At 41.3% G+C, this 23799-nt stretch overlaps 1 protein-coding gene across 1 annotated transcript in view; it reads right to left on the minus strand.

Moving 5' to 3' along the window:
- LOC6546284 (basic-leucine zipper transcription factor A) overlaps positions 1-22629 on the minus strand; it is a 50666-nt gene extending 28037 nt beyond the window's left edge. The window contains exons 1-2 of the mRNA XM_001972872.3: positions 22151-22629; positions 2127-2212 (exon numbers count right to left, since the gene is read on the minus strand). The gene's annotated coding sequence lies outside the window, so the exon portion shown is untranslated. The remainder of the gene's footprint in view (positions 1-2126; positions 2213-22150) is intronic.
- Positions 22630-23799: the final 1170 nt, after the last annotated feature.

The following is a 23799-nucleotide window of genomic DNA, read 5'->3' on the forward strand; positions in this document are numbered from 1 at the left end:
TCAAGAATGCCAAGAACACCGATCCCATCCCAAACACACTGCAAATGTAGCAAAGCCAGGCAACGGCAACATGCAACATGGGTACACGGAAAAACAAGGATTAAAGCTATTCGAAAAGTTTCAAATTAAATCAATTGTAATGGCAATATTAAATAAGATGTATTATAAATCAACTTCATGATTGTCTAACATTTGTTTTTAATCAATCACAGTGGTATAAATATCCTGAATCCTGAATATCGTGAATCCTTTTTTTCGGTGTAGATCAATGGAGCCTGGAGTCTACCAATATTAAGTGATACAACAGTTATTTGGTTGGGGGTTTTCTGCCGCAGGCTCTACTCAACGAACAACAACAGACGATAGTCGCATTCAGAGCAGCAAAAAATAGAAGGAATCATTGGCATGAATATCTGAGTGTTTTTATTTATGACTGCGCGTCAATATACTGTCAGACTAGTGGAGTGGCGGATGTGAGCGGGTGGGCTTAGACTGCTCTTTGGCCCGACTAGAACAGAAATCAATCAGCTCTGGGCCCGAACGGAAAAACGGAAAACTAACAGCTCGTATAGTGCAGATTAGGAAGCTGGGGGTGTGCAGAAGGTATCTGAAGGATGCGAAGTCCTCTTGGAGCCATAAATCCGAGCATGACACAGTTAAGTGTTGGTGCTTAACAAAGGCTTACGGCAGGCAAAGTGGAGTATGGGTGTGGAAAACTACGAGATACAAATCACAATCCATCTGGGAACAGAGAAGAAAGAGAAATTTGCCTTTAATGTAAGACATCATCCGTTAGAGCTAGTTAAAAACCCTTTTATCTCCGTGCGAATCACTTAACGACCCGAAATTTCATTTACAGCTAATTGAAATTCATTCTGGCGAAATCAAATGAAGTCAAAAGTATATCCTGTCGCCAGAGGTACGTGTCCCTTCAAGAAACAAAGTCTGAGCCAAGTGATTCATTCACAGCGATAAATTAAGACTACCAGGGATGCTGAGTACTTCCTCCCATCCTCCCAGGGGACATATTCCGTTCACATTCACGTCCTGACATAAATATCCGGCCTGTGAACGTGTCCTGTCCAATGAATATCAACAGTTTGCTTTGCCTATTTCTTGACAGCTTTTATGGCGTTTTGGCTAAACCCTCATCAGCATAAAAAAAGGAAAAACTCAATTACAAAATATCAGAAAATCGCAAACAAATAAATTAAGGATACAAATCTGGCTAAGGACTGCGGCAAACTCGGCTCAAATCGAAATGAAATAGTGACACAGGCGCTGCCATAAAACCAAAGGCAAATACAAAGCCGCACAAAAGGAAAAAGGTTAAACCAAATATTTATCCAGCCGCCCCCGAAGAGGAGGAGTGGTCCTGCTTCGGGTGAGAGGAGTCCTTTTCCGTAGTCTTTATGTAATTACCAGGCAAGGACTGCAAGTACAGCTGTGCCTAAGTACATAGCTCACAAAGAACACACCAAAGGACAGCCGAAGTACAGAGAGCACAATTTTCACGCTTGTATTTTTCTAAAATATGGCACATGCTCCATTCTGATCAACTGGGATAAGCAGAATGCCCGTATATTAAAGTGTGTATTTTTAAGCCGAACCTGCTGGATTCTGATAACAGCTATATCCTTATACTCTTATACATACTCTTATCCTATACTCTTATAAAACTTCACTATAGTGAACGAGCTGAAAATGCTATCTATCGAAACTGTTATAATCAAACTCATACTACACTCAACTGTCATACTAAAGTTGAAACAAAGCTGCACTTGCTGTGTGTGTTAGCTTTTTTTAATGTAAATTATATATTTTGTAAGCCCCTCCCTGGAATTAATCTCAGTGTCGGGATGGGCATGTGTGTGTCAGGGCGTACGTGGCTTTATGCTTAAATAAACATTCGCCTTTCGTCCTGCTGCTGCTGCTGCTGCTGCTGCTGCTGCTCCTTGGGCCACCGTCTTTGGCCCGTTTACATAGCACCCAGCGGCAGGCAGTCAGTTTGCCCGGTCAAAGCCAAATCGTTGATTGCATAAGTTGATGGCCGACACATGTCCGAGATATACAGTGTCGATATAGTCTGTGTTTGTCTGCGGGCGCAAAGGCCCCAAGTTACTCACGTGTGGTTGCTATTCACGTCTAATGATGTCTGTGCAGGTTGCATTGGCTGCTCCCGCTCCAAGGATTCGCCTCCTCCCCGGGTGACCTGCAAGGGAAAATGAAATTTATATAGCGAGTTGGTACACACTGATTGCTTTATTGAGACGCCCGGACGGAGATCTGCAGGACCCTTTAAGGATTAGAGAGAGGCGTTGAGAGGCTGCGCCGGCAAATTGCCCGAAACCACTATTCAACTGGAGTTTCTGTGAAGATTTTAATTGACTTTTTGCGGTTCAATCGATTGTTTAATTTACTTGACAGACAATTGGGTTGGTCAACTAAAAATGCATAGAAACCAAATTAATTGAACGATTTTTGAAGCAGCAATGCATCTGACATCAATAAAATTGTTTAAATAAAGAATCTCTACCACTGCCACTTCCCTTCTGGCTTAAAATCAGTAGGCCGTGCAAAATCATATTATGTATTTGGTAAAACCTTTTATAGCAACGTTAATTGGCGTTGTTCAGGCTTATTCAAATCCAATTAGAAAGCGGCTTAACTAAATTTCTGACTTTAGTTCCTATCAATGGATTTAGGACTTTTTGCAAATTAAATTCGCGGCAGACAGAGTGCGTTTGATTTTTTATTAGCCGCACACAAAAATGAGATATTGAGCTATCATTAACATTTGGCACAAACAAATGGCTGGCCATAAAGCAGATATTTCCGAATCGAAGTCTTTGAAACATTTGTATTAAATTGTTTTTGCCGTTCTGCCACATTTTTTCATATTTGCTCATTGTCGTTTCCTTGTTGCTATCGCATGTGCAAGTGTGTGCGGCAAGGTGTTTGTTATCGTTTGTTATATTGCTTGTTATGCAATGTAATTTATACGCACCCATACAGACAGAGATTCGAATACAATGTCATAAACGGCAGGGACACAAAGGCAATTCCGCATGGCATTAAGGGCAGACAAAACAAATGGCGAAGAAAGCAGCCAGGGGGCGGGATGCGACTAAAAGCCAAAAAGAACGCGTTTGGCATAACTGATAAGCTGGTAACGCAGCAGGACATTCCCCTCTTAAAGGTCTTGGCCACGGCCCAGACATCCCCACCAAGTGCCCATCCCCATCCTGGTTGCTGCTCGCTGTGCCCGCTTCCTTGACTTTTGAATACTTAACAGGATAATGAAATGTCAAAAGTGCGCAGGCGGAAAGCGTATCCCGCTGTCCTGTTCCCGTTCCTTGGCTCCTCCGCTCCAGACCCTCCTGCCCAGTCTCATATTGATATTCCTCAGGCTGTTGTGGAGCTTTATTGTGTTGTCCATGCCTAAGTGAACGTCACGGCGTGCCGCGCGCTTTAAATCATAAAGGAGAAAAGGGGACTCGTTGGAGAATAACTGAGGAGGCTCAAATTTCCGGGAATTTTCTTGGTTTCAGGATTCTGTTTACTCTTTTTTAATTTTTTTTAAACAAAAAAACGTTTTAACTGTAAGCAGTTCTTCGAATAACCAAGAAAAAGGCCTCTCTTGGCAATGGGCATTAAACAAAGTTACGTAATATCAAGCAAAGCAAAATATGACAAAATTATTTTAAAAAAAAGTTAATATTTAACTGAAAACTGTATTTATTAAACTAAGTTTGAAAGCGGAGTAAATTTTTTTTAAGTTTGAATTACATTACTGTAATAAAATACCCCACGTAAAAAGAAGAGTACCAAAAGCGAATGAAAAATGGGATACAACAGCAGAAAGGACCACATTCCTCACACGGGATGTTTATTTTTTGGTTGGCCATTTTATGTTTACATAAATTTAAATTGACACAAATGCGTTTCGGGTGCGCCGACAAAAAGACAAGCCAGGAACGAAATGATAAACTTCATAAATTATGACAGTTTTATTCTGCTCCCGGTGCTCGGTTTACGCTTTATTTATTTGTAGTGATTGCCAGCGAATTGAAAATGTATTTATGCAATTCCATGGTATTACATAATAAGGCCAGAAGCCAGCACAGGTAGAATTCCCCTCCACCGAGCCGCCCTTTATCCCCGGAATAAAGCCGCTTTAATCAAACCTACATTTGTGGCAAGATTTTGTGTGTAAGCCAAGATCCCATTTGCCCTCCACCTCTGCAGTCATCATGGGGATATCCTGCCAGTTATTGTGGATATATCCACGGAGGCTGCCACGCTTAACTCAAATTGCTGTTGCTTTTTTGCTCTTTTTCTTGTTGTGGTAGAAGTTGCGAAAAACAAGAGAAAGTTGTAATCAATAAAGTAAATGACCCAGGCACTTCAGGACGACCAGAGAACATATCCTGCCAAATAGGGGGCAGTGGTGGCGAATGGGCCAAGTGTTGCTATGATTGATTTCTTGGAGTGGAAAAAGCATTTCGAAGTGTACAGATGCGATGTGGTACTTAAGGTAACGTAGGGAAGTTCACCAGATATTTATCTAATCAACTTGGCTTTAGTTTCAATGCAACATCCGCAGAATCAGGCGTTTATAATAATTGGGACTCAAGATTTCTGTCTGAAAGCCCGCTTTTAAATATATAAAAACTGGACTCATATAAAAATATAAACGCCAATTTAAAACTCAAATAACTTGAGTGGAAAGAGTATTCCGTATTTATTAATTGTTGACATATTTATAATGCATTAAACATTGTAAAAAAGAAAATGAAATAAAGTAAGTCACGTAAATGCCATTCAATTCGTGGTTAAGGTAAGCAAGGTAGAATGATTGTCCCAAGTTTGTCCTGATGAGAAATATAACCTTTGCAGAGAGTCCACTTATTGTTAAGGTTTTTATTAATTAACGAAACGTACAGCACTGAAAGACCGCACACACGCATAATTGATTAATTTGGCGCTCCTGTAAGTAGGCAACATTTATTTTGCCCTTCGCCCAGGAAGTTCTTCATTTTGTTAATGGTCTTGAAAAAGTCTCTTGAGGGGAAAAGCTTATTTTGGACTCGACTACAATTGAAACCAATTCAAATCAAACTAAATTAAGGGCGCCCACCATACAAACACTCGAACAATGAATTCTCAAATATTCAACGCGAAATTTATGTGCAACTTGTATACTTTGCATGCCGCTTATTGACTTTGCAGGCCGGCAAGCCAATTAAGGCCTACTCGAGGGCCAAAGAACTACCAACAATGGCGAGGAAGCAGCACCAAACTTTGGCCACAATCTTAACAAGAAAATCTGTAAATTACACGCCACAATTACAGCATGGTGGGTGGAATGGGAATGGCAGTGGGGATGGGGTGGCCGGAAATTCCCAAATATTTATTCACCTAAATAGATTTGATGGCATAATTGAAATTTGTTGCTATTGGCCGGGGCCATTCCACTCAATATTTGTGTGCTTGCCATTTGCATAAATACCAAATGGCAAATGCCAAGGAAAAGTTGATTAAAAGCATAGCCGAAAGTTTTCCTGTTCTTCGCCATCAGCTGTTAATAACGACGGAGGACCCGTGCCGGAAAATTGTGACACATAGCTGCGGGGCTCGTTATGGAATGGAATGGAGTGAAGTGAAGTGAAGTACGGGATTGGTTGCCCTATCCTGGCATTGTCCTCGCTGGAGTCCTAACTTTTCGCTGAGCTACAATTTATTTCCTCCTTTTGATAATTTAACTTTTTTCTTGCAGCTGAAAATTGGATTTGTTGCGACCGACTTTCAGACTTTCAACGCTTGTAAAGAATGTTGAACAGAAAAAGTTGTATTATATCCTTTACTCGTACAGTAAAAGGGTATACTAGATTCGTTTAAAAAGTATGTAACAGCTAGAAGGACTCGGTTCCAATCATATAGATTATATATATCAAATGTCGAGATCAAGCTACCCAATACCCAAGCTGAGTAACGGGTATCAGATATTCGGGGCATTTTCTCTTCTTCTAATTGCAGTCATAGCCTTTGGGGATGTGGGAATATTTCGTGGTTGGACAGTGGGTTGCTGTTTGGTACAACTTTATCAGGTTATTTAATATTCATTTACTGAAAATTTCGAGCTACCAAAGCCCTCCATTGAGCGAAGATATCAAAGAAATGAGCACGAAAACATACCATCCAAACAATCCACACAATAGAGCCACAATTGGAATTGTGCGACTTCAAATGGAATTTCAACTAATAGCCCAGATAAGCGGGATAAACTTTGGTAATACGCCAAAACTTTTCGACAAATATAAGCTGGGAATCGCAATCTCATTTGGAACAATTCAACATGTTTTCAAGAGAAAGCCAATTCATATTTAAACCACTTAGATCAATTTAATTAAATAATTGAACCAATTTCGTATTAACCGTAATGGGCAGATAAAATAATTCTTAGAACGTTTGATTTGTATACTTTTTGGTACAATTTTAATGTTTCAGTTCAAAGCCTTTGAATGTCTAATATATTTCGAGTCCAGCACTCTTGAACACAAGCCATTTGAGAATTTTCTTCTCCCTGAGGGCTGGAAATCAACCGAAATGATAAGAGCAACTTGTCTTGTTCTTAACCGCCCAACAAATCGCTCTCCAATTAAATCCTTTCTTGTTTCCTAAGCTAACTTTGCATTTGAAACTTTTCTATTTCGTCCTGCAGGACAATCGGGCCACCCCGCGGGTGACATCTTCTGAAGTCCTTGACTATGAACCTTTAATGGGAGCCCCGAGTCCAAGCCATTTAATGTGCTTACATTCATTTCGTTTTAAATCTGTGATAAAGTGGGGGTCGCTTTAAGCCAGGTCCTTCGTCCTGAGTGCCACTCCCCCTTCCACATCTTGCGGAGAAAAAGTTGTCGCCGTGTCGCGACAAACGCAATTCTTTACACGACGACGAGTTTTGTGCGCGTTTTGTTCCTTTTTTCTTGCTCCGCTTTTAGGTTTGTGTTCGCATCCCCTTTTGGCCAGGATTTTTGCCGTGCTTTCCGCGCCTTTTGCGTGCTTCCGGTTGTGTACGAGCTTTCTAGATTACTTTTATAAGTGAATTTGTTGCGGTTTTCCGCAAAATTTACAAGTACGTGAGAAAATTAGAGCTTAGCCTCTTCGAGCCACAGCCGCTTGTTGCTCGCCCCATCCGTCCGTTGGCCTTCAGATCTTCAGCCTTATTATGCGGCCACTTGGCAGCGCGTTCAAGAGGCTTTAGCGCGCTTAAGATGTGCAACGCAGCGTATGCGCAATTTATGCCCGAACATCGCTCATACGCCGCGTTGCAGCGGGCGCCACAAGCAAACCGCACTGCCACGCCAAATTAGCAAGTTCATTATTTGCTTAGCCATCGCCTTTTGCCAATTTAACGCCAATCCCAAATGCGACTAGCTTAAAGGAGGAGTGGGAGTGCTTTTTCGCTCTGACATGAAAATAAATTCGATGGCTGTAGCTCTCCGGCACGCTAAAATAAAGTTTCATCTCGGCCCGCGAATGAGCAAGACAAACTTTTCCCCCAAAACGCCAAGCCCACCCTCGAAGTGGGCGTGTCACCGCCCATTTCCCCGCCTCTGTCTCGCTCGTTTGTGCGCGGGTGTGCGGTTTTGTCTGTATTTGCAGAATTGTTAGTTTCACGCTTTGTTTGTTGAGATTAGCTGGCAGCACCCATTCAATCCCACTTCCAGGACCCATTTCCCCAGTCCTCCAGACGCGTCCCCCATCCAAAATCCCCTCCCGCTGACAGCTCCCCAACGAAATAAAATTGTGCAGCTTACTTTACTTTATTTGTGCCAACTTATGCCACGCCACAGCGCTACACTTGTTTTATGGATGCCCTGCAATTAAGTCTGTGGGGGAATCCCATAAGTTTGCCATTCAACGACAAAGAGCGTTCATTGGGGTTCATTTGGCATTCCCGATTCGGAACTTGTACGCTGCTAGCTATTCTAATTTTTACGTATGAAAACAGAATGAAATAGGTTCTGCTTTGCTCGCTATTTGGTTTTATAAACATATCTAGAAACTCGAGTCGAATATTCAAAACATCAACAGCACTTGCAGTTAGTAGTTTCCCATTCCACTAAATCACTTAAGCTATCCATTTGTATTGATAATGAGTGCCAATGAAAGAGTGCCAACTTGAAAGTAGAGACCAGACCTGCATAATCCACTCATTTTCACCCAGGAAAGTGTATTGCTGCTTCGTATAAATCAATTGCCCACACATTTCACTTGGTTTATTTGCTCCGTTTGTTTGTTGCCTTTTGCAAGAGCAAAGTTTGCACGTGAAAATTGCGTTCACATGTCTTCCGCAATTGTGTCTGTGTGTGCGAGTATATACAAGTAGTATTTATTTGCCGGATTGGTGGCGAAAAATTCGCTGGTGTGTGGAAAATTGATGCTGTTGCTGAAGTTTTTGGCTTTTTGAACTGACAGCTGCGATTTTTATGCGTCTCAGCCGCCAGTCTGGGCCAGTTGGTTCGGCAACTACATAGCCAAAATAATTGTAATTGTGAGTGGTGGCACCCACGTCCTCTTTCATGCTTTATAAGCATAGTTATTCCCTTCTGGGCTTGTGGTGTGAAAAGTGTTGGCTGTTATTTTCGGTTTGCCGCCTTGGCCTGAGCGATGGCTTTCCATCCGCCCACTTCCATTTCCACCTCTCCAGGCCCCTTATTTATGGAGTACTTTGCCTGTTGGCTAACGAGAATTTATGGCTAATTGATGCTGTTATGCGCTGCTGTTCTGGCCAAAATGGAAAGCAAATGATGATGGCCGAACCAATAAAGGTTGCCCGGCAATTATCTGCCATTCTGCGGCTCTGATTTCGAAGGGTATATTGCACAAACATACTCGTAAATAAATCCCGGCAATGCAGCAGAATATCTGCATTTCCATAGGCTAATGTGTGAATTTAATTAAGTCGAATTGCAATTTATAATTCATAACTTACCAGCAGCTGGCGCCACACAGCAGCAACTTGGTAACAGCTGACGCCCAGTTGCTGGTCATGGTTAATTCACTGGATAAGCTTCCTATAGTGCCACCCCTCAATTGTGCAGCTCTACACAGAAATTCAACAGAATTTTCCGTTCATGACACGGAAAAATATGTATTCAAAATATCTAGCAAGTTATAGCAGGGGTTTTTGTCAAACGAAAAATTCTTCTAATCTGGTTTTTTTATTATGAATCCAATTTATTTATTTACTTATTCCAAAATTATTACCGAAATATATTAACAATATTGTAGATATTGATACACCTTACATATTTTAAAGCGTTGACTTAGATAGATCACATTGACTTCAAACACATATTAACTTCAAACACGAATCGATTGTATCGATTGCCATTTCAGTCGAATGGTCCTTGCAGCCGGGCAATGTTCTCACAGGACACGCCACACACACCCAAAATTCACTCCAGGACACGTGTGCCATGTATATTACAAAAGTATAATGCAAATGGTGTGCCCCACGGGTGGGGGAGGGGCTGGTTGCCTGCAGGGCGAGGGAGGCAGTCCCTCCTCACTTAATTAGCCAGCGGCCTTATTTATTATTCACTGGCTCACTGGCAATGACTACCGACCTGGCCTGGCTGCTCCAGCCTAATGAATCACAGTTTTTGTAGTGGAAATTTTAATTTTTCATTAGCATGCAAAGCAACAAAGCGACACGAAAATATATGACCTTGTGCGAGTAGTTTTTGTGACTGCCGTTGCCTTTGTTGCCATGTGGCCCATGGAAATGCTATTTCCATTTGGCCCAGAACATTTGGCCCGGAACATTTGTCACACAGGTGCCGAGGACCTGAGTGATGGCTCTCACGGCTCTCGAGCAACCGAAAAGAGCAGCAAGGAAGCGAGGAAAGAAAAATGTGAAAAGCATGTTGAAAGGATTAATGCACACATCATTTAACCAGAGGCAAAGGGCCGGCAGATAGGTTAAGGTCCTGGCCAGCTCCAGCCCACTCCATCATCCCATTTCCCTGCACGGCCCATTGAGAACTCGAGTCCCCAAATGACAGTTTTCCCAGTTTTCCCAGCCAGCTAGACAAGGTCCAACTCTGGTCTCCGATTGGGGTTACCAGGTTGAGGGGTCCTTTATGGGGATTTGCGGCTGGCCGGAACTTGTTTTTGCGGCTTTTCGCCCAGTGTAAGCGGTTCGAGTCGGTTGCGTTTAAATATTTTTATGCCCGATTTAATTTTTGGCCAGTAATTTACATTTCTGTTAAGGTATTGCTGGTCGGCTTCAAGGGCCTTCGAGCTCTTTAATGTTTATGTTAACGAGTGTGGAAAATGGAAATCATAAAAGGGAAGCTTGAATAAGTGGGCAAACATTTCGAAATAGGCTTATATGATCAGAAGAACGTTTCTGGATGCCTAAACTCGCTGCTCAAGTAAATAATAAAATGCATTAGCACTTAAAGACTTTAAAGACTTTGAGCTCGTATCCGAAGGTGAAAATTTAATAATTGTATTTGAAATGCATTCAACCTGATGTAACTGATTGCACCGTCCACCGTTCAATCTGGCCAATATGATTGCCGTCAAAGCTGTAACCAAAAGCAAACCGAATCCAATCCCAAAACCGCAGACGTTTCATTGAGTGTCCGAGTCACCGCCCACCCGGTCACGTTTGCTCTTTGGAGTTGAGCGCTTCAGGATTCGCGGTCTGGACGCCATTTGCGGCTCATAATTCAGGGGCCGGCTGGTTCGGCAAATTGCATTACCGAAATAATAAATCAATAACCATTTGATGGAGCTAAATGGGATTATTGGCAGTCGGCGAGGGCCTCTGTCTGCGCGCATTTATGACATAATTCAATTCATTTCTTGAAATTCATTTTTCAAATAAAAAAAACTCGGCAAATAAGCAGATAAATAAATAAACTTGTACTGTGAACGTAATTGGTTTTTATGGCGCGCCGCCTGCATAAAAAATTCAACTGATTTTTATCTTCAATGCTAACAAAGGAAATGCGAGAATGTTCCTGCCAGCGGATGCAGGTGCCAAAGAAAAATTAAAAGGGAAAAATCGTGGCCAGGAAAATATGTGGTGGCACTGTTGGAAAATATGCCAGCAATTGCCAGCCACATATGGCAGCAATCAGCCACATTTCTGCCGGGTTCCATTCCCAAGTTCAAAATCTCTTTGGATTTCCACGAAAATAAATTAATAACCATATAATAAATTAAATAGATCTTCTCCATCAACCACTGAAGCTAAAACTTCAGTGAGATTTCAGATACCATTCCACTTCTTTTCAATTTTCATTTGCGAAAAATATATTTTCACTTAACCATCAAATCTTTTTAATAACTTCTTCAGTACCTCACTTAGGCTAATATATTCAGATAATAACTTATTAGCCTAAAACTTGTTATCACCTCACCTCCAGTGTGAATTCCGATTCGTTTCGTTAACTTTTGCCCAACGAAATTTCCAGAACACCTTTGCCAAAGTTTGAACAACTTGTCGAACGTGAAATGAAATGAAGGTAGCAGAAATATGGGGGACAGCAGGAAATGATGCTCGTATTTCCTTTTTGTTAATTTTATTTGCATGCTTTTATGCCTTACTTTTATTCATTTCTTTAGATGTTCAAGTGCCCTGCTCGTCCCTCAATCTGCGTTTTCCCCAACGAATTTTCCCTTTTTATTTCGGCGGCGGATTGGTACAAATTTTTGACAACATTGGATGGCGACAGTGGCATGCAGCACGTGACACAAAAGAGTTCACTCTAAAGGAGGGTAGATTATTAAGTTTCATGTAATATCTTAATAATATAAATGTTTAAAGGTGCAACGTTCAAAATGTAATATAAATAAATATTTAGTTCAAAAGAATTTTAACAATTACATTTGCGTATTTATAGATACTTTAGAAACGGCTTTGAACTTGTTTTCCGTGTAAAATCGACACACATGCAGATAGCATGTGATATTTGCAGCTTTCAGGCGACAGAAGGAGAAACGATTTGGCCCAGAACTCGGGCACAGAAACAGACAGGGCCCATACGTGTGCAAAACTCCAAATAAATTTGGCCCCCAGACACACACTCGCACACACTCACACACGCTCACACACACTCGCACACACACAGACGCATCCTCGTGCCGTCTGAGTGTTGCTTTGAAAAATAGGCAATGTGCGGAAATTTTGATTTTTCGCCCGACTTGGCAAAGGCGTCGAGGGTCCCAGTGAATTTAGTTTTGTGTGTCTGTCTGACTTACAGCGAAATCAAATTAACTTGTGCACACTTTTAGGCGCGCAAAGGAAAAGCGATGAAAAAGACCGGCCCAAAATGTTGCGACGTGACTTTCCATCCACCAATGCAAATGGCAACCGGAAGTCCTGTGTCTGTCTGGGTGTCTGTGTGTGCGTTTGTGTGTGTGTATGTGCATGTGTAAATTTATTCACTGATGTCTTTTATAAGGGGCAATTTCAAACATTTTGTCATTAAGTCAACAAATTTTTAGAACGTTGCCGCATTTCGGGCCGAGGTAATTACAAAATGAAGTGCACGTGAGAGGCGGCAAGGAGCCAAATAAAAAGAGAGTCATAAAATGGGAATGGCAGGGGGCGTGGCAGGGGGCGTATAAAAGACGTCAAATGAATTTGTCTTTTAACGTTGTCGCATTTCCCCGCCACAAGCGGTTCTCAAATATGCTTTGAATTGCTTGATATCTTTTTATGGCCTGCAATGGAACACATCCTGCCTGATGAGCCGTTTATTTAAAATAAAAATGTTAACTTTGTGGTTTCTAAACAAACTTATATTGTGGAACTAAAATCTTCGGGCTGCTTTTTTAAAAATCTACAAAAATAACATGCCTAAACATCAGTTAAATGAAACTTTGTATTTACTAGAAAATGCATAAAATTTGATTATTTAGATAAGACGAAATGCTGTATTAGATGGGTTTTCAGCAGCAAATTAAAAACCAACTAATATGTTTATTTATTTTTAATTACAGACCGCAGCTAGCAAAGTTATTTACATTCGAAATGGGGGAGCGGAAGAAACATTACCCAAACAACACGCAACTATTAGCACCTAAACGCCCGCCACATGCAGGCATAAATCAAAACTTGCTTCATAAAATATTTACCTCCGCCCCCTCATTTGGCAAAGCCCACAACAAAGCGGTGGGACTCACAATCCAAGGTGTTAAATAAAATGAGGGACCATTCGTACGGAAAGGGAAGGCAATTTAAAGCCGAGTGGAGAAAAAACTACGCAACTGGTTGTCAATTTAAAAGGGCAAAAACGACATTGAAAAAGGTTTAATAAGTGCGAGCACTGACACGCGACGATAAAGAAAAGCGGCTGAGCTTTTGGCCCCAAAATGTGTGTAAACAAATTAAAAATAGGCCATAAAAAAATAATCATATTGCGGCCGGGCCAATACAAACAAGCGACATTAAATTGATAAAGGCAATGGCCAAAAGGGGCAAGGTTGCCAATAAAGAACGCAGCATGTGAGGACCGGATCAGCAATAAAGACGCTTCCAGAGGCTCAAGAAAACACTTGAGTGGATGGAACTACACGGGTGAACATTTTTTGTTCGTATTAAAAGCAACTTCCAAGTCATTAACCCGTTTATGAGGCCTAACTTGGCCGAAACCCCCCCGTCTCTGCACACTGGTCCACAATAAAGCAGCAATAAAACGGCTAGCGCACACACACACTCGCAGATGTGTGTGCTTGTGAGCCGGGCCAACTTAAAGCGTTTAACGGCTCATTTATTGCGGAACATAGCCTCGGTTTCGAGCTACAGCTCGACATAAAATGTTATTAAAAACGCGGCCATAGAATCGCCCGGGCACGCGCCTATTATGTGTTTAATCTTTGACCGGCCAGGCCCGAATGGAGGCACCCACACATGGTATCCTGGCACAACATCGCCAAATTCCACAATAACATTGATGGGGGCAGGATTGAAGGGAGCCAGCGTAATGGAGCAAATGGCGACCGGAAAACGGATGCAGCCAGCTCGTTTCGCCATTTTGCGTCACATCGCTGGACAAAAAAGGACTCACAATGCATGTGATTTGGTGGAAGACAAGATGACCTTAACGCATTATAGGAACAAAAAATGTCCAGGAGAGCCTTTCACTCAGCTAAATGGAGAAAATATGGCGAAAGGTGCATGACGACAAATTAATCATCAGGAAGCGGATACTTTATGGCAGAATTCAAAGATACCCTTAAAGATAAGATAGCCAATTTTGCAATAATGAAATTCGCTTTTAACAGGAAGTATATGTGAGTTAATTTGCTTTTTAAGAGCCTCTGGGTTGTCAAATATTTAATTGTGCAAGTAAAAGTATGCAGGAAGAGACAAGACTTAATTACTTATTTAAAATATAATTATACACTTTTATAAACCTCAACGGCAACTGTCTACCATAACAGATTTTTGTAACTCCCAGTAGCATTACGCAAGCCACAGCCAATTTCCCCAATTAGTCACTTAGTCATATAGGCTCTGCGGCAAAGGGTATACAAAGGAATTTACGGTTGATGTGGCTTGTCTGTTTATGGCAACAGCGGCGCAGTTTGCAGGACCAAAGCGGTTTTGGGTTTGTTATCCACCGTACACACACACACACCCACACACACAGCAGCACACGCACAACGAGTAAAAGAGGATCATACAAAGCTTACGCACATTATGCTAATATTGCCCCCGCTGGTGATAGTGGGTTAAGGACATTTTTATGTACACACACACACGCACACACATCGGCCAACGGCTGCGTGTGTGTTGGCCATCTGCGTTTGACTGTGCTCGTGCATGTTCAATGAGCGTAATGCCACTATTATTGGACACATTACAAACAAAATGAAAGTGGTTCCGCACACACAGCAAGCATTGTTTGGCCTTAAAGTTCTTGGCCAAAGAGATTACCGAGCAGTGCAGTTGGCGCATTAAACTTGCATCAGCCTGCAGTACGCCACTCTCGCAATAATTGAGCAAATCGATTCTAGCTGCTTGCAACCTGCGGCCAAACAGGTGTCCTCATGGCAATTCCCCATTCCATTATGCCAGCAGAGCTGGTCAATAATCAGCCTGGCAACCTCTGCGGCTCATAACTTAAGGAACTCCAAGCAATTGAATTGGCCATACTCTGATTTTGATCTACATACGATAGACTTCATATTTATAGTCTACACATGTTGTTAAAGCTTTTGATAAAGCATACAATTAATATCAGCACAACTGACAAGTTCAAAACTTTAACAATAAGTCAGTTATAGTGGATGGATAAATATATATAATTCACGTTTCGCCTTGTAATTTATTATTCTTTAGTGCATATACTAACATAATTTACGCAATCTTCCACAAGCTTACACTCTTAACTGTTACCTGTGCGAAATCTGCCTCGATTTTGATGCACAAGTAAAGTCAAGGATTCTTGGGAAACGCACTCAGCGAGGCCAAATCCATTGGCATACCCTCAACATCTTAGCAATCACCATCATCATCATATCGACATTTGGCTGTGACAAAAAGTTAAAACTTCCAGCCATAGAAAACAGTTTTGGCGCGGGAATAGTTATCCAAAAAACATTGAGTGCTTCGCCGCGCAATAAAATTGAATTCACATGGAGCTTGAGGTGTATTATCGATTTGCAATGTTCGAACCTTTACCTTTTCGCTTGACAGGAAAGGAGAATCGATGTGCTCCGAGGGACAGGAAGCACCGCTGGTTCCACTTTGCGTCACATTATGGGGATATCAAGCACACAAACGGGACTCGTATATATGGGGAAATAGCATCGGCGATTAAATGGTAAAATACTGCCTTGGGGCCACGACAAGGCACGAATTTCCGACTTAAATCCAAAATTCAGTATCAGTAACTACAGGAAAACGAGGGAAAGCCTCGCCGGCGAAAGAGAAAGAAAATTATAACGTAAGAATAAATCATAATTTTGAGCCACAAATCTCTAGAGATGAGCTTTCAGCGTCGGCTTGGCCGAGGAATGTGGTTTGGGCCTCCTCCAGTATTCCGGCAGGTATAATCCCTCAAAGCAGAGGCACAACTAAAGCATTTTGGACGTCCGCTTCAAACTTCTTGAGCCCTATGTGTATGACCGCTGGTGTATCCCTGTGAGTGTGCCAACAATTTATGCGCTTCGTCGCTTTTCGTCTACTCCAAATGATTTGCCTTTGCCCAAGTCCCGACCCGTATCCCCCCAACCCTCTCCCCACTTCGCCCCAAGTTCAATTTATTTTGCGCATAAAAAATATCTAAGCATTTTTGCCGGGCTGTCTAGATGCAAATGTATTGGTGCCTTGTCTGCTGTGTGTGTGCGACTGTCTGCAGAGGTCTAGAAATTTGCCTATTCAACCAAAGCCATCGGTAGAGATGCGAAATCTGAATTTGCTGCAACACTTCTCTAGTTTATCTTTAATGAAGCATTACTCCTTATACGCAAAATAGGCATGGAGTATTTTCTAAACGTTTATGCTTAAATGTAAATGATTGACTCCTTCCTTTTAACTTTTAATACTTCGAGCTTAAGCTAAATCTAAGCCCATCTCTGATTGCTTGCAGCACACACAAATTCGTGCAACATGAGAAAGTGCTTATAAATCATAAGAAAGTCCGCCCCCCTCCATGGCCTCAACACTCATACGCAATGCATGTACTTTGATTTACCGCTTCGGGTTTGCCTTCGAAATCTACATATTACACACAAGACCCCAAATAAACACATAAATATTACTGTGTACGCCCATACTTGCAGCTCCACGAATGGTTTGTTAAATAAAATGCTACCTGCTGCGATAGGAAAACAGGAAAAGCAGCACGAAAACTATTCGCTCATATTCGAAATTTGTCAACGCGTCATCAACATCAATTGACATGCAAGTAATTTGCTGCTAAGCAACCCACCGAAATACAAAAGCGACAGGCTCCCACGACCTCCAACCACCACACCACCCACCAAACCACCCACCAATCCAACCACCCACTTACCCACCCACTGAGTGGGATTTTCACAGGGTTCGCAGAACAAGAAAAGCGCTCGGGGCTGTTATTTCACTATTTTTAGCCATTCAATGGGTGCAGAAATCGTAGTTTGAAGTATTCCACTTTTGCTCTCTCCATAAATTTCTTGAAATAGCCATTGGCTAATACCAATAAAATACATATATTTTTTAAGTACGAGTATAAAGAGAGAGATTTTAAAAATGTTAATTAGAGACGTGTCAATTTGTAACATTCAGTATTATTACAAGAAAATTATGACTATGTTTATCTTTGATATTATTGATATTATAATTATTATTTATATTATATACATTAATTTGATATATAGTTGCTAAGAAACAGCACTTGTTTATCAAACTAGAGTGGATCTTATAGATTTTGAGTTGTATATGTATAAAATTCCAGGGAACTAGCTTTGCCTATGAGAAAATATTTTCATGTTTGTAAGGCGGCAAGTGTGAAAAAAACTATCAATTCCCTGGAATTGCACAACTTCTGGTGAAACTAAGCTGCTCCATAATCTGCAAGAGTATTTGGAGCCATAGTTTACCTTTCGCTTCTTGATTTTTTATAAGCTGCAGCTTTTTTCGGTGAACACATGTCAAGGCATTTAAGATTTATATTTTTTCTCGATTTTTTGCGGGACCTTGTCCGCAGGCGAAATTGTTGAGCTGCTCCTGCTCCATTCTGCCTGCTGTGCGGTGTTTTACATGCATATTTGATGGGGCTGTGGGGTTTTGGGGGCTACAAAACGGCCATGTGCATGCAATGCTTTTTTAACGCGCTTTCATGGTTGGCTGCATTCGAGTGGGGTTCGCTCACTAACCACTCGTATTTCGCATTTTTCGGGTCGTTTTAATTGTCAGGCGGCACTCGGGGATTCGCTGGCAATTGAAAAGGATTTGGCCTTTATTCAAAGAGAATTTAAGAATTTTTAGCAGAGTAAGCTGGCCAAACTAAAGAGAGCTCTTTTATTTGAATAAACCATGGAAAAATAATCAAGAAGATTTATGCTCAAATTCAACTTTAATGCAAACAAGAACATATAATAGTCTCAATCTTTCTTCCCACACCTAAGGCAGTAGCACACTCCATCAAGCTGAAATGATTTACAGTCATATCAAAACTTTGTGCAAACCCGAAATTGACACATTTCTGTAAATACCACACCAATCCGTAAAGCTAAGCAACCGTTCAGCCAAAATAGATAGTTTAAAACAAACAATGACTAAACTGAAAATGGAAACCAGAGCTAACAAAACGACAGACAAACTCTGACTACGTCGGAACTGCGACCTTTCCATTGTTACCTTGGCCGCCAGGCACGGAATATCCTGCCCACAAGGAGCGTGCAACGCTGCGTATGAGTGATGCATGCATTTTTAAATTATGCACGTGTTTTTCTGCCCCCCACCGTCTCCTGTGAGCAAGTGAATTTTCCACACAATAAAATTGCTCACACTGTTTATGCACAAAGGGGCGACAGGTGAAAACGTGAAAGGGTACTGCGTTTGCCCATACAAAATGTATTAGAATGCTGAAAAGTGAAAATTCAAGCCTGTTATTAGCGCCTATGAAAATGCAGCCAACGAAACGTGGCTTGAAACCTTGACTTTTCCGATGGCCAAAGCCAACATTCTCTTCGCTCGATGTCTGTCCCTGGCACTTTGATAAGCAAAATATGCCAGCACACATCATCAACAGCAACGACACAAAGAAACGCCCTACAATGCATATTGAGAATAAAAGTGGACAGTGGAGTAGGCTGAACCAATTTTGCAGAAGTTAAATGAACACAATTGGGCATAATGGGCAGCTACAATAATTCTGAATAAATGCATGCTCTTAAAATAATATAAGACATTAAGTGTTGGTGTATAACTACAGCAGTAAGCCCAAAATAGCCTACACAGATCTACTAAACTTTCAACATCCTTAAAAAATTAACATATGAATATAATAAATATTTTAAATATAATATGGAAAGGCAAACTATATGCATAAGCCTTGAAAATCATGAAATACCCCACTGTATAATTTGATCTATTCACATGTAAATTGACTCAGAGACAAAGAGCTAAGTTCAAATTGAATAAAAGCAAAGTTAGCCTTAACTCAGAAATGCAGGCCTTAAACTCTGATTGTATGCACTTTAAGCTTTCATTCGTGCTGCCCTTTCAAATTGGCAACAAAGATGGCGTATTGTATGCAACGATAAATGACAAAGCTAATGCGCTTTCATCGCTCCGGCAAACGCACCACGGAAATGCCCTGGAAATGCCATTGCAATGCCACTCAAGGATGCCAAGGCATTTGCCTGCTGCCGGCGGCATCTGGTGCCATAAATGTCTGCACATTGTGGCAGGTGCAGCTGCAAGTGCAGGTGAAAGTGGCTGCTTCTGCTGCTGGTGCTGGGAAATCTGCGGGAAATGCGGAAAAGGGGCCGAAACGAGACGTGAGACAAGCTGAAAGGCGCCTGCAGCTTGAGCTTGACATTTGCCTGACAATCGGCGGACACACTCTGCCACACCGTTCGCCCCTTGGCGATGCGGATTTTTCCACGGCTTTGATTTTGAATAGCTCACTTACTTAATAAAAGCGCGAGCTGCGCTTTCCCCCATTCTTTGTTTTTCAGATGTCCCCCAGACTGTGCAAATTTAAGTTTGTATTCTTGAGCAATCTCACTCTCTCTGGGATCAGATCATAATGCTTGGCGTGCTATAAGTCAGTGCTTCAAGTGGCTCATGAAAAATAAGTGAAAAGTCGGCGTCACAAATTGGAAGATGGTGTGGAGACATCTAATTTTTTGAATATATACAGCTTTTAAGAGACATTTGTTCATTAAATTACTTTAACAGATAGAAACGACCAAATGGCATTCCTGCTTAATTGAGAACAATCGCAGCAAATGGAACAGCACAACCATTAATTTCAAGTAAACATTATACCTCAGCATTTAACTTAAATTTCTAGTATTCCTATCCCTTGAAAAAGAATGGACTCCTGCTATTCTCGTGCATCTGGTTAAATTCCTGAAATTTATTTCGCGCACCCCAGTAAAGCACACTTAACTTTGTGGCCCGTCCTCGATCAAGTGTTGTTTATTACGGGCCCAGTATTTTTCAGATCCTTCGACGGGGAGAGCCTGCCAACTGAAATCTACCTTGAGAAAGCAACAGTCAGTCCCCCAAGGCCACAACAACAAGGCAAAAAGTTGGCAAGTAAATTTATTTATTGAGTCACTTACTTGGCAAGAAATCTCCTCGCCTTTCCCACGCTGAATGTGTGTGTGGGCTGAATTTATGTGTGTTTTGGCTGCCGACTTTCACTTGGCTTTCCACACATTCGCCTGGTAATTGTATTAAATTTCAATTAATATAATATGTGCCTAGGGTGTGGAGGAGGGAATTTGAAAAGTATTTGGTTATGGTACTTATCATATTCATAACTGCGTGTGTTCAATTTGAGGAATGACACAGTATATATTTTATGAAATGCCATCGAACATTCTAATATGACTTTAATACCACAGTTGAAATGAATAAATCATTTAAGAAATCATGACCATAAAATACACCCCATTGAAACTAATCTAGCAAAAAAATGAAGTTGTTCACTTGATCGTGTGTTTCAATGTTTTCCTACTTGAATGAATTTCTGAATAGGTATTTTTCATCGAAACGGGTCGTAAAGGTTTCTTGGTTTCTTATTTTTATGGCTATCGAAGCGAACTTTGTCTTGGCTTTATTGTTGCCGCTGTTGTTTTGGGGAATATTCCAATTTTGTTGGCCATAAATTTTAGCGGGACTGGCAAATGAAAAGCACAGCGTAAAAGAAAATATTTAAATTTCCTCGGTTTTCCAATTTTTTTGTACATATTTGGCAGCCCTTTTTTTCCAGTTCGGTTGAAGGGAGCGGGAGTTCTGTGAGAAAAAATCTGCTTAAATGTACTTCCGTCATAAAATAACGGTAATGCACAGCAATGTGCGTCTGTGGGTGTGAGCATGTTTGTTGTGTGTGTGTGTGTGCACGGCTCACGTAGCAGGACGAGCAAGAAAAACCTTTTTATAAATGTTGGTTCGCAGCTTCCGCAAAATAATAAAACAAAAAGGCAGCTGCCAGGACATCGCCCGTCCAAAGGCAACGGGCAAGAATGCTTTTAAATTTGACACACACACCCAGCACACACACAAGCACACACTTGGCGAAAAAAATTAATAAATTTTGTGCAACAAAGTTGCCTCTAAGGCACCAAATCGCAACCGACCATGAACCCACTTCCCCGCGTTGTTCACTTTGCTTTTTCTTCGTTTTTTATGTTTTTTTCCTATTTTGTGTTTGTTTTGATGGCCAAAAACTCGGTGCGGCCACATTTGTTTGAAGTTTATTTTGCATATGTTTATTTTAGTTTACGCAATGTTATTCCCCTTTGTATTATGTCCTTTTTTTCTGTTTGCTGCAGTGTCAATTGTCGCACTGGCATGTGAAACTTTTTTCAAATGGTAATTCGAAAAAGTATACCGCATTTTAATTTCTATAAAAGGAATACATAAATTGCCGCATCATAATAATAAAAGAAACTATTTTTCACATATAGAGCTCCCACCACAAAAAAGGAATAAACTGGCTAAAAAAGTTTAAAACACCGCCAAACTTCTGCTAGCATAAATAAAAATATTCAACATTTCATCTCATTAACCGATAATGGAAATTTTATCGCTTTAATGTGGAAGTTTTTAAAATATAAAACAATGAGGTTCGAAATTGAACTATCTTTAAAATTACGTCCACACTTGGCTTCATATTATTTCAGGATAATATTGCCTATTAATCGTTGCTTGCTCAGTGCACAAACTAATTAAAATTAGCCAAGGTGAGAACTCATAATCAGCACAAAATTCGTTCAACTAAAAACAATAGATATTTGCAAGTGCATTGAACCTCCATTATTGGCACATTATGTAGATTTATTTTTGGCCAATGACACAATTAACACTGCGGCCAGTGTTGATTAAACTTGTATTTTTAGCAATATTATATTTTGACATAGTGAATTATTCAATGAATAGTACCATTTGACATACCTTCTATTAGCTTGACTTGCTGTCCACACTTTTGATTTATCTAGGGTCAACCGACCACTTCACTGGCTGCTCTGGTATTTGTTTTTCTACTTGTAGGTACTTTTTTATATTATTTTCCTTGTAGATACGCCCACAACACACGTCAATTAACCTACTTTCGTGCTGGCAGGAGGGCTGGGCAGAGAACCAAACATAATATAACCAGCAGAACAATACTCGCAATACAACGAATGGGCCAAGTTAATTTGCTTAGGCTTTTGTTTTGGTTCTATATTTTTTCTTTTATTTCGCTTCTTGTCGTTTCGATTGCTCAAAGTATTTCCGGCAACACACGCACACACACCCACGAGGGACACTTTAGCCGGCTTTCTTGCCTTCTTGCGCCAAAATCCAATAAAGCAGTCTTAAAATGGCAGGTAATATCGCTCATACGACGCGTGTGCCGTGCAGCACGAACGGGTGACAAAAACGAACTGAAACTGAGGACGGAGGACTGAATTCGAATCGGAGTCCAAGTTGGCTGGCCAACTGCGCATGCGTCACTTTTAGTCAATGAAAAGCTTCGTGCCACAAGACATTTGCCGCCAACTGGACTCCGAAAATTGGCCTCGTTTTCGGAGAAGTCTGTTGCTGATGTTGCTTTTGGTGTTTGCTGGTGCTGCTGCTGGTGTTGCTGCTGTTGCTGCTGTTGCTGCTGTTCCTGTGGTTGTTGTCGTTGTCAGCGGCAACATAATCATCGGCGCGTGTTGCTCACTTTGTTGGCAGACGACTCGCAAACCAAGAACACGGCCTACAGAACGCACGACAGCAATCATGGGGCACAATTCGCGCAACGTCATGTCAACGAGACAGTCGAGACAAATGCCACAGATCCCCTGCCAAAAAGGACACCCCCTTTGAATCCTTGAACCATTTTCAGGACCACCCATTGTCAATTGTCTTGTGGGCTTAATTCTCCTTTGCTCCTGTGTTTTCCCTTTTATTCCAGCGCCGTCTGTTTAATTTCTTTTATCAACAAGCCGAGGTCTGCAGGCCTCCATCCTCCTTGTCCTTCGTGATATCCTCTTGTGCCCACTCACTATTGGTTATCCTATATCAGTGTATATATGCATGCAGACAGCCTTTTGTAATCGCCAGCTAATGTGACACATTGCTCTCGCTTCTGGTGGCCAGAATCTGCTTAAGTTCATAATATGCCTTAAAAGGGTAATCAAAAATGAGTTCTTTTCACGGATAACATTGGCTAAGCAGTTTGTTTTAAGCAACTATTCCATAGTTCACGCTAGTGAAAGAGCAGTAATTGGGCGAATGGTTCTTCGAAACATCCTCGCATCCTGACCTTTTGCAGTGGTCTTAAGCTGCGTATCTGGTCAGGTAAAGCCCTTGTAATCGCCTGTTAACTTGACATGACGATGCTTAACTGATTTATCTGTCTCATGGCTAAGACCCAGGCATTGATAGACATGATGGATGGACGAATCGATGAATGGACGGGTGGACGGATGGGAGGAAGCGAATTCTCGAAGGATGAAAGATTGGCGCAGCTTTTTGCTACTTTCCAAATTAAACCGCTTAGTCGAGCGTTTAAATGTAATGCATTCAAGCTGCTTAGCCTTGTCTGCAGTTTATGTTTTTAGTCTACTCGTATT

The sequence above is a fragment of the Drosophila erecta genome, unplaced genomic scaffold (genome assembly GCF_003286155.1).
Source record: "Drosophila erecta strain 14021-0224.00,06,07 unplaced genomic scaffold, DereRS2 tig00000021-arrow-pilon, whole genome shotgun sequence".
Taxonomy (NCBI): domain Eukaryota; kingdom Metazoa; phylum Arthropoda; class Insecta; order Diptera; family Drosophilidae; genus Drosophila; species Drosophila erecta.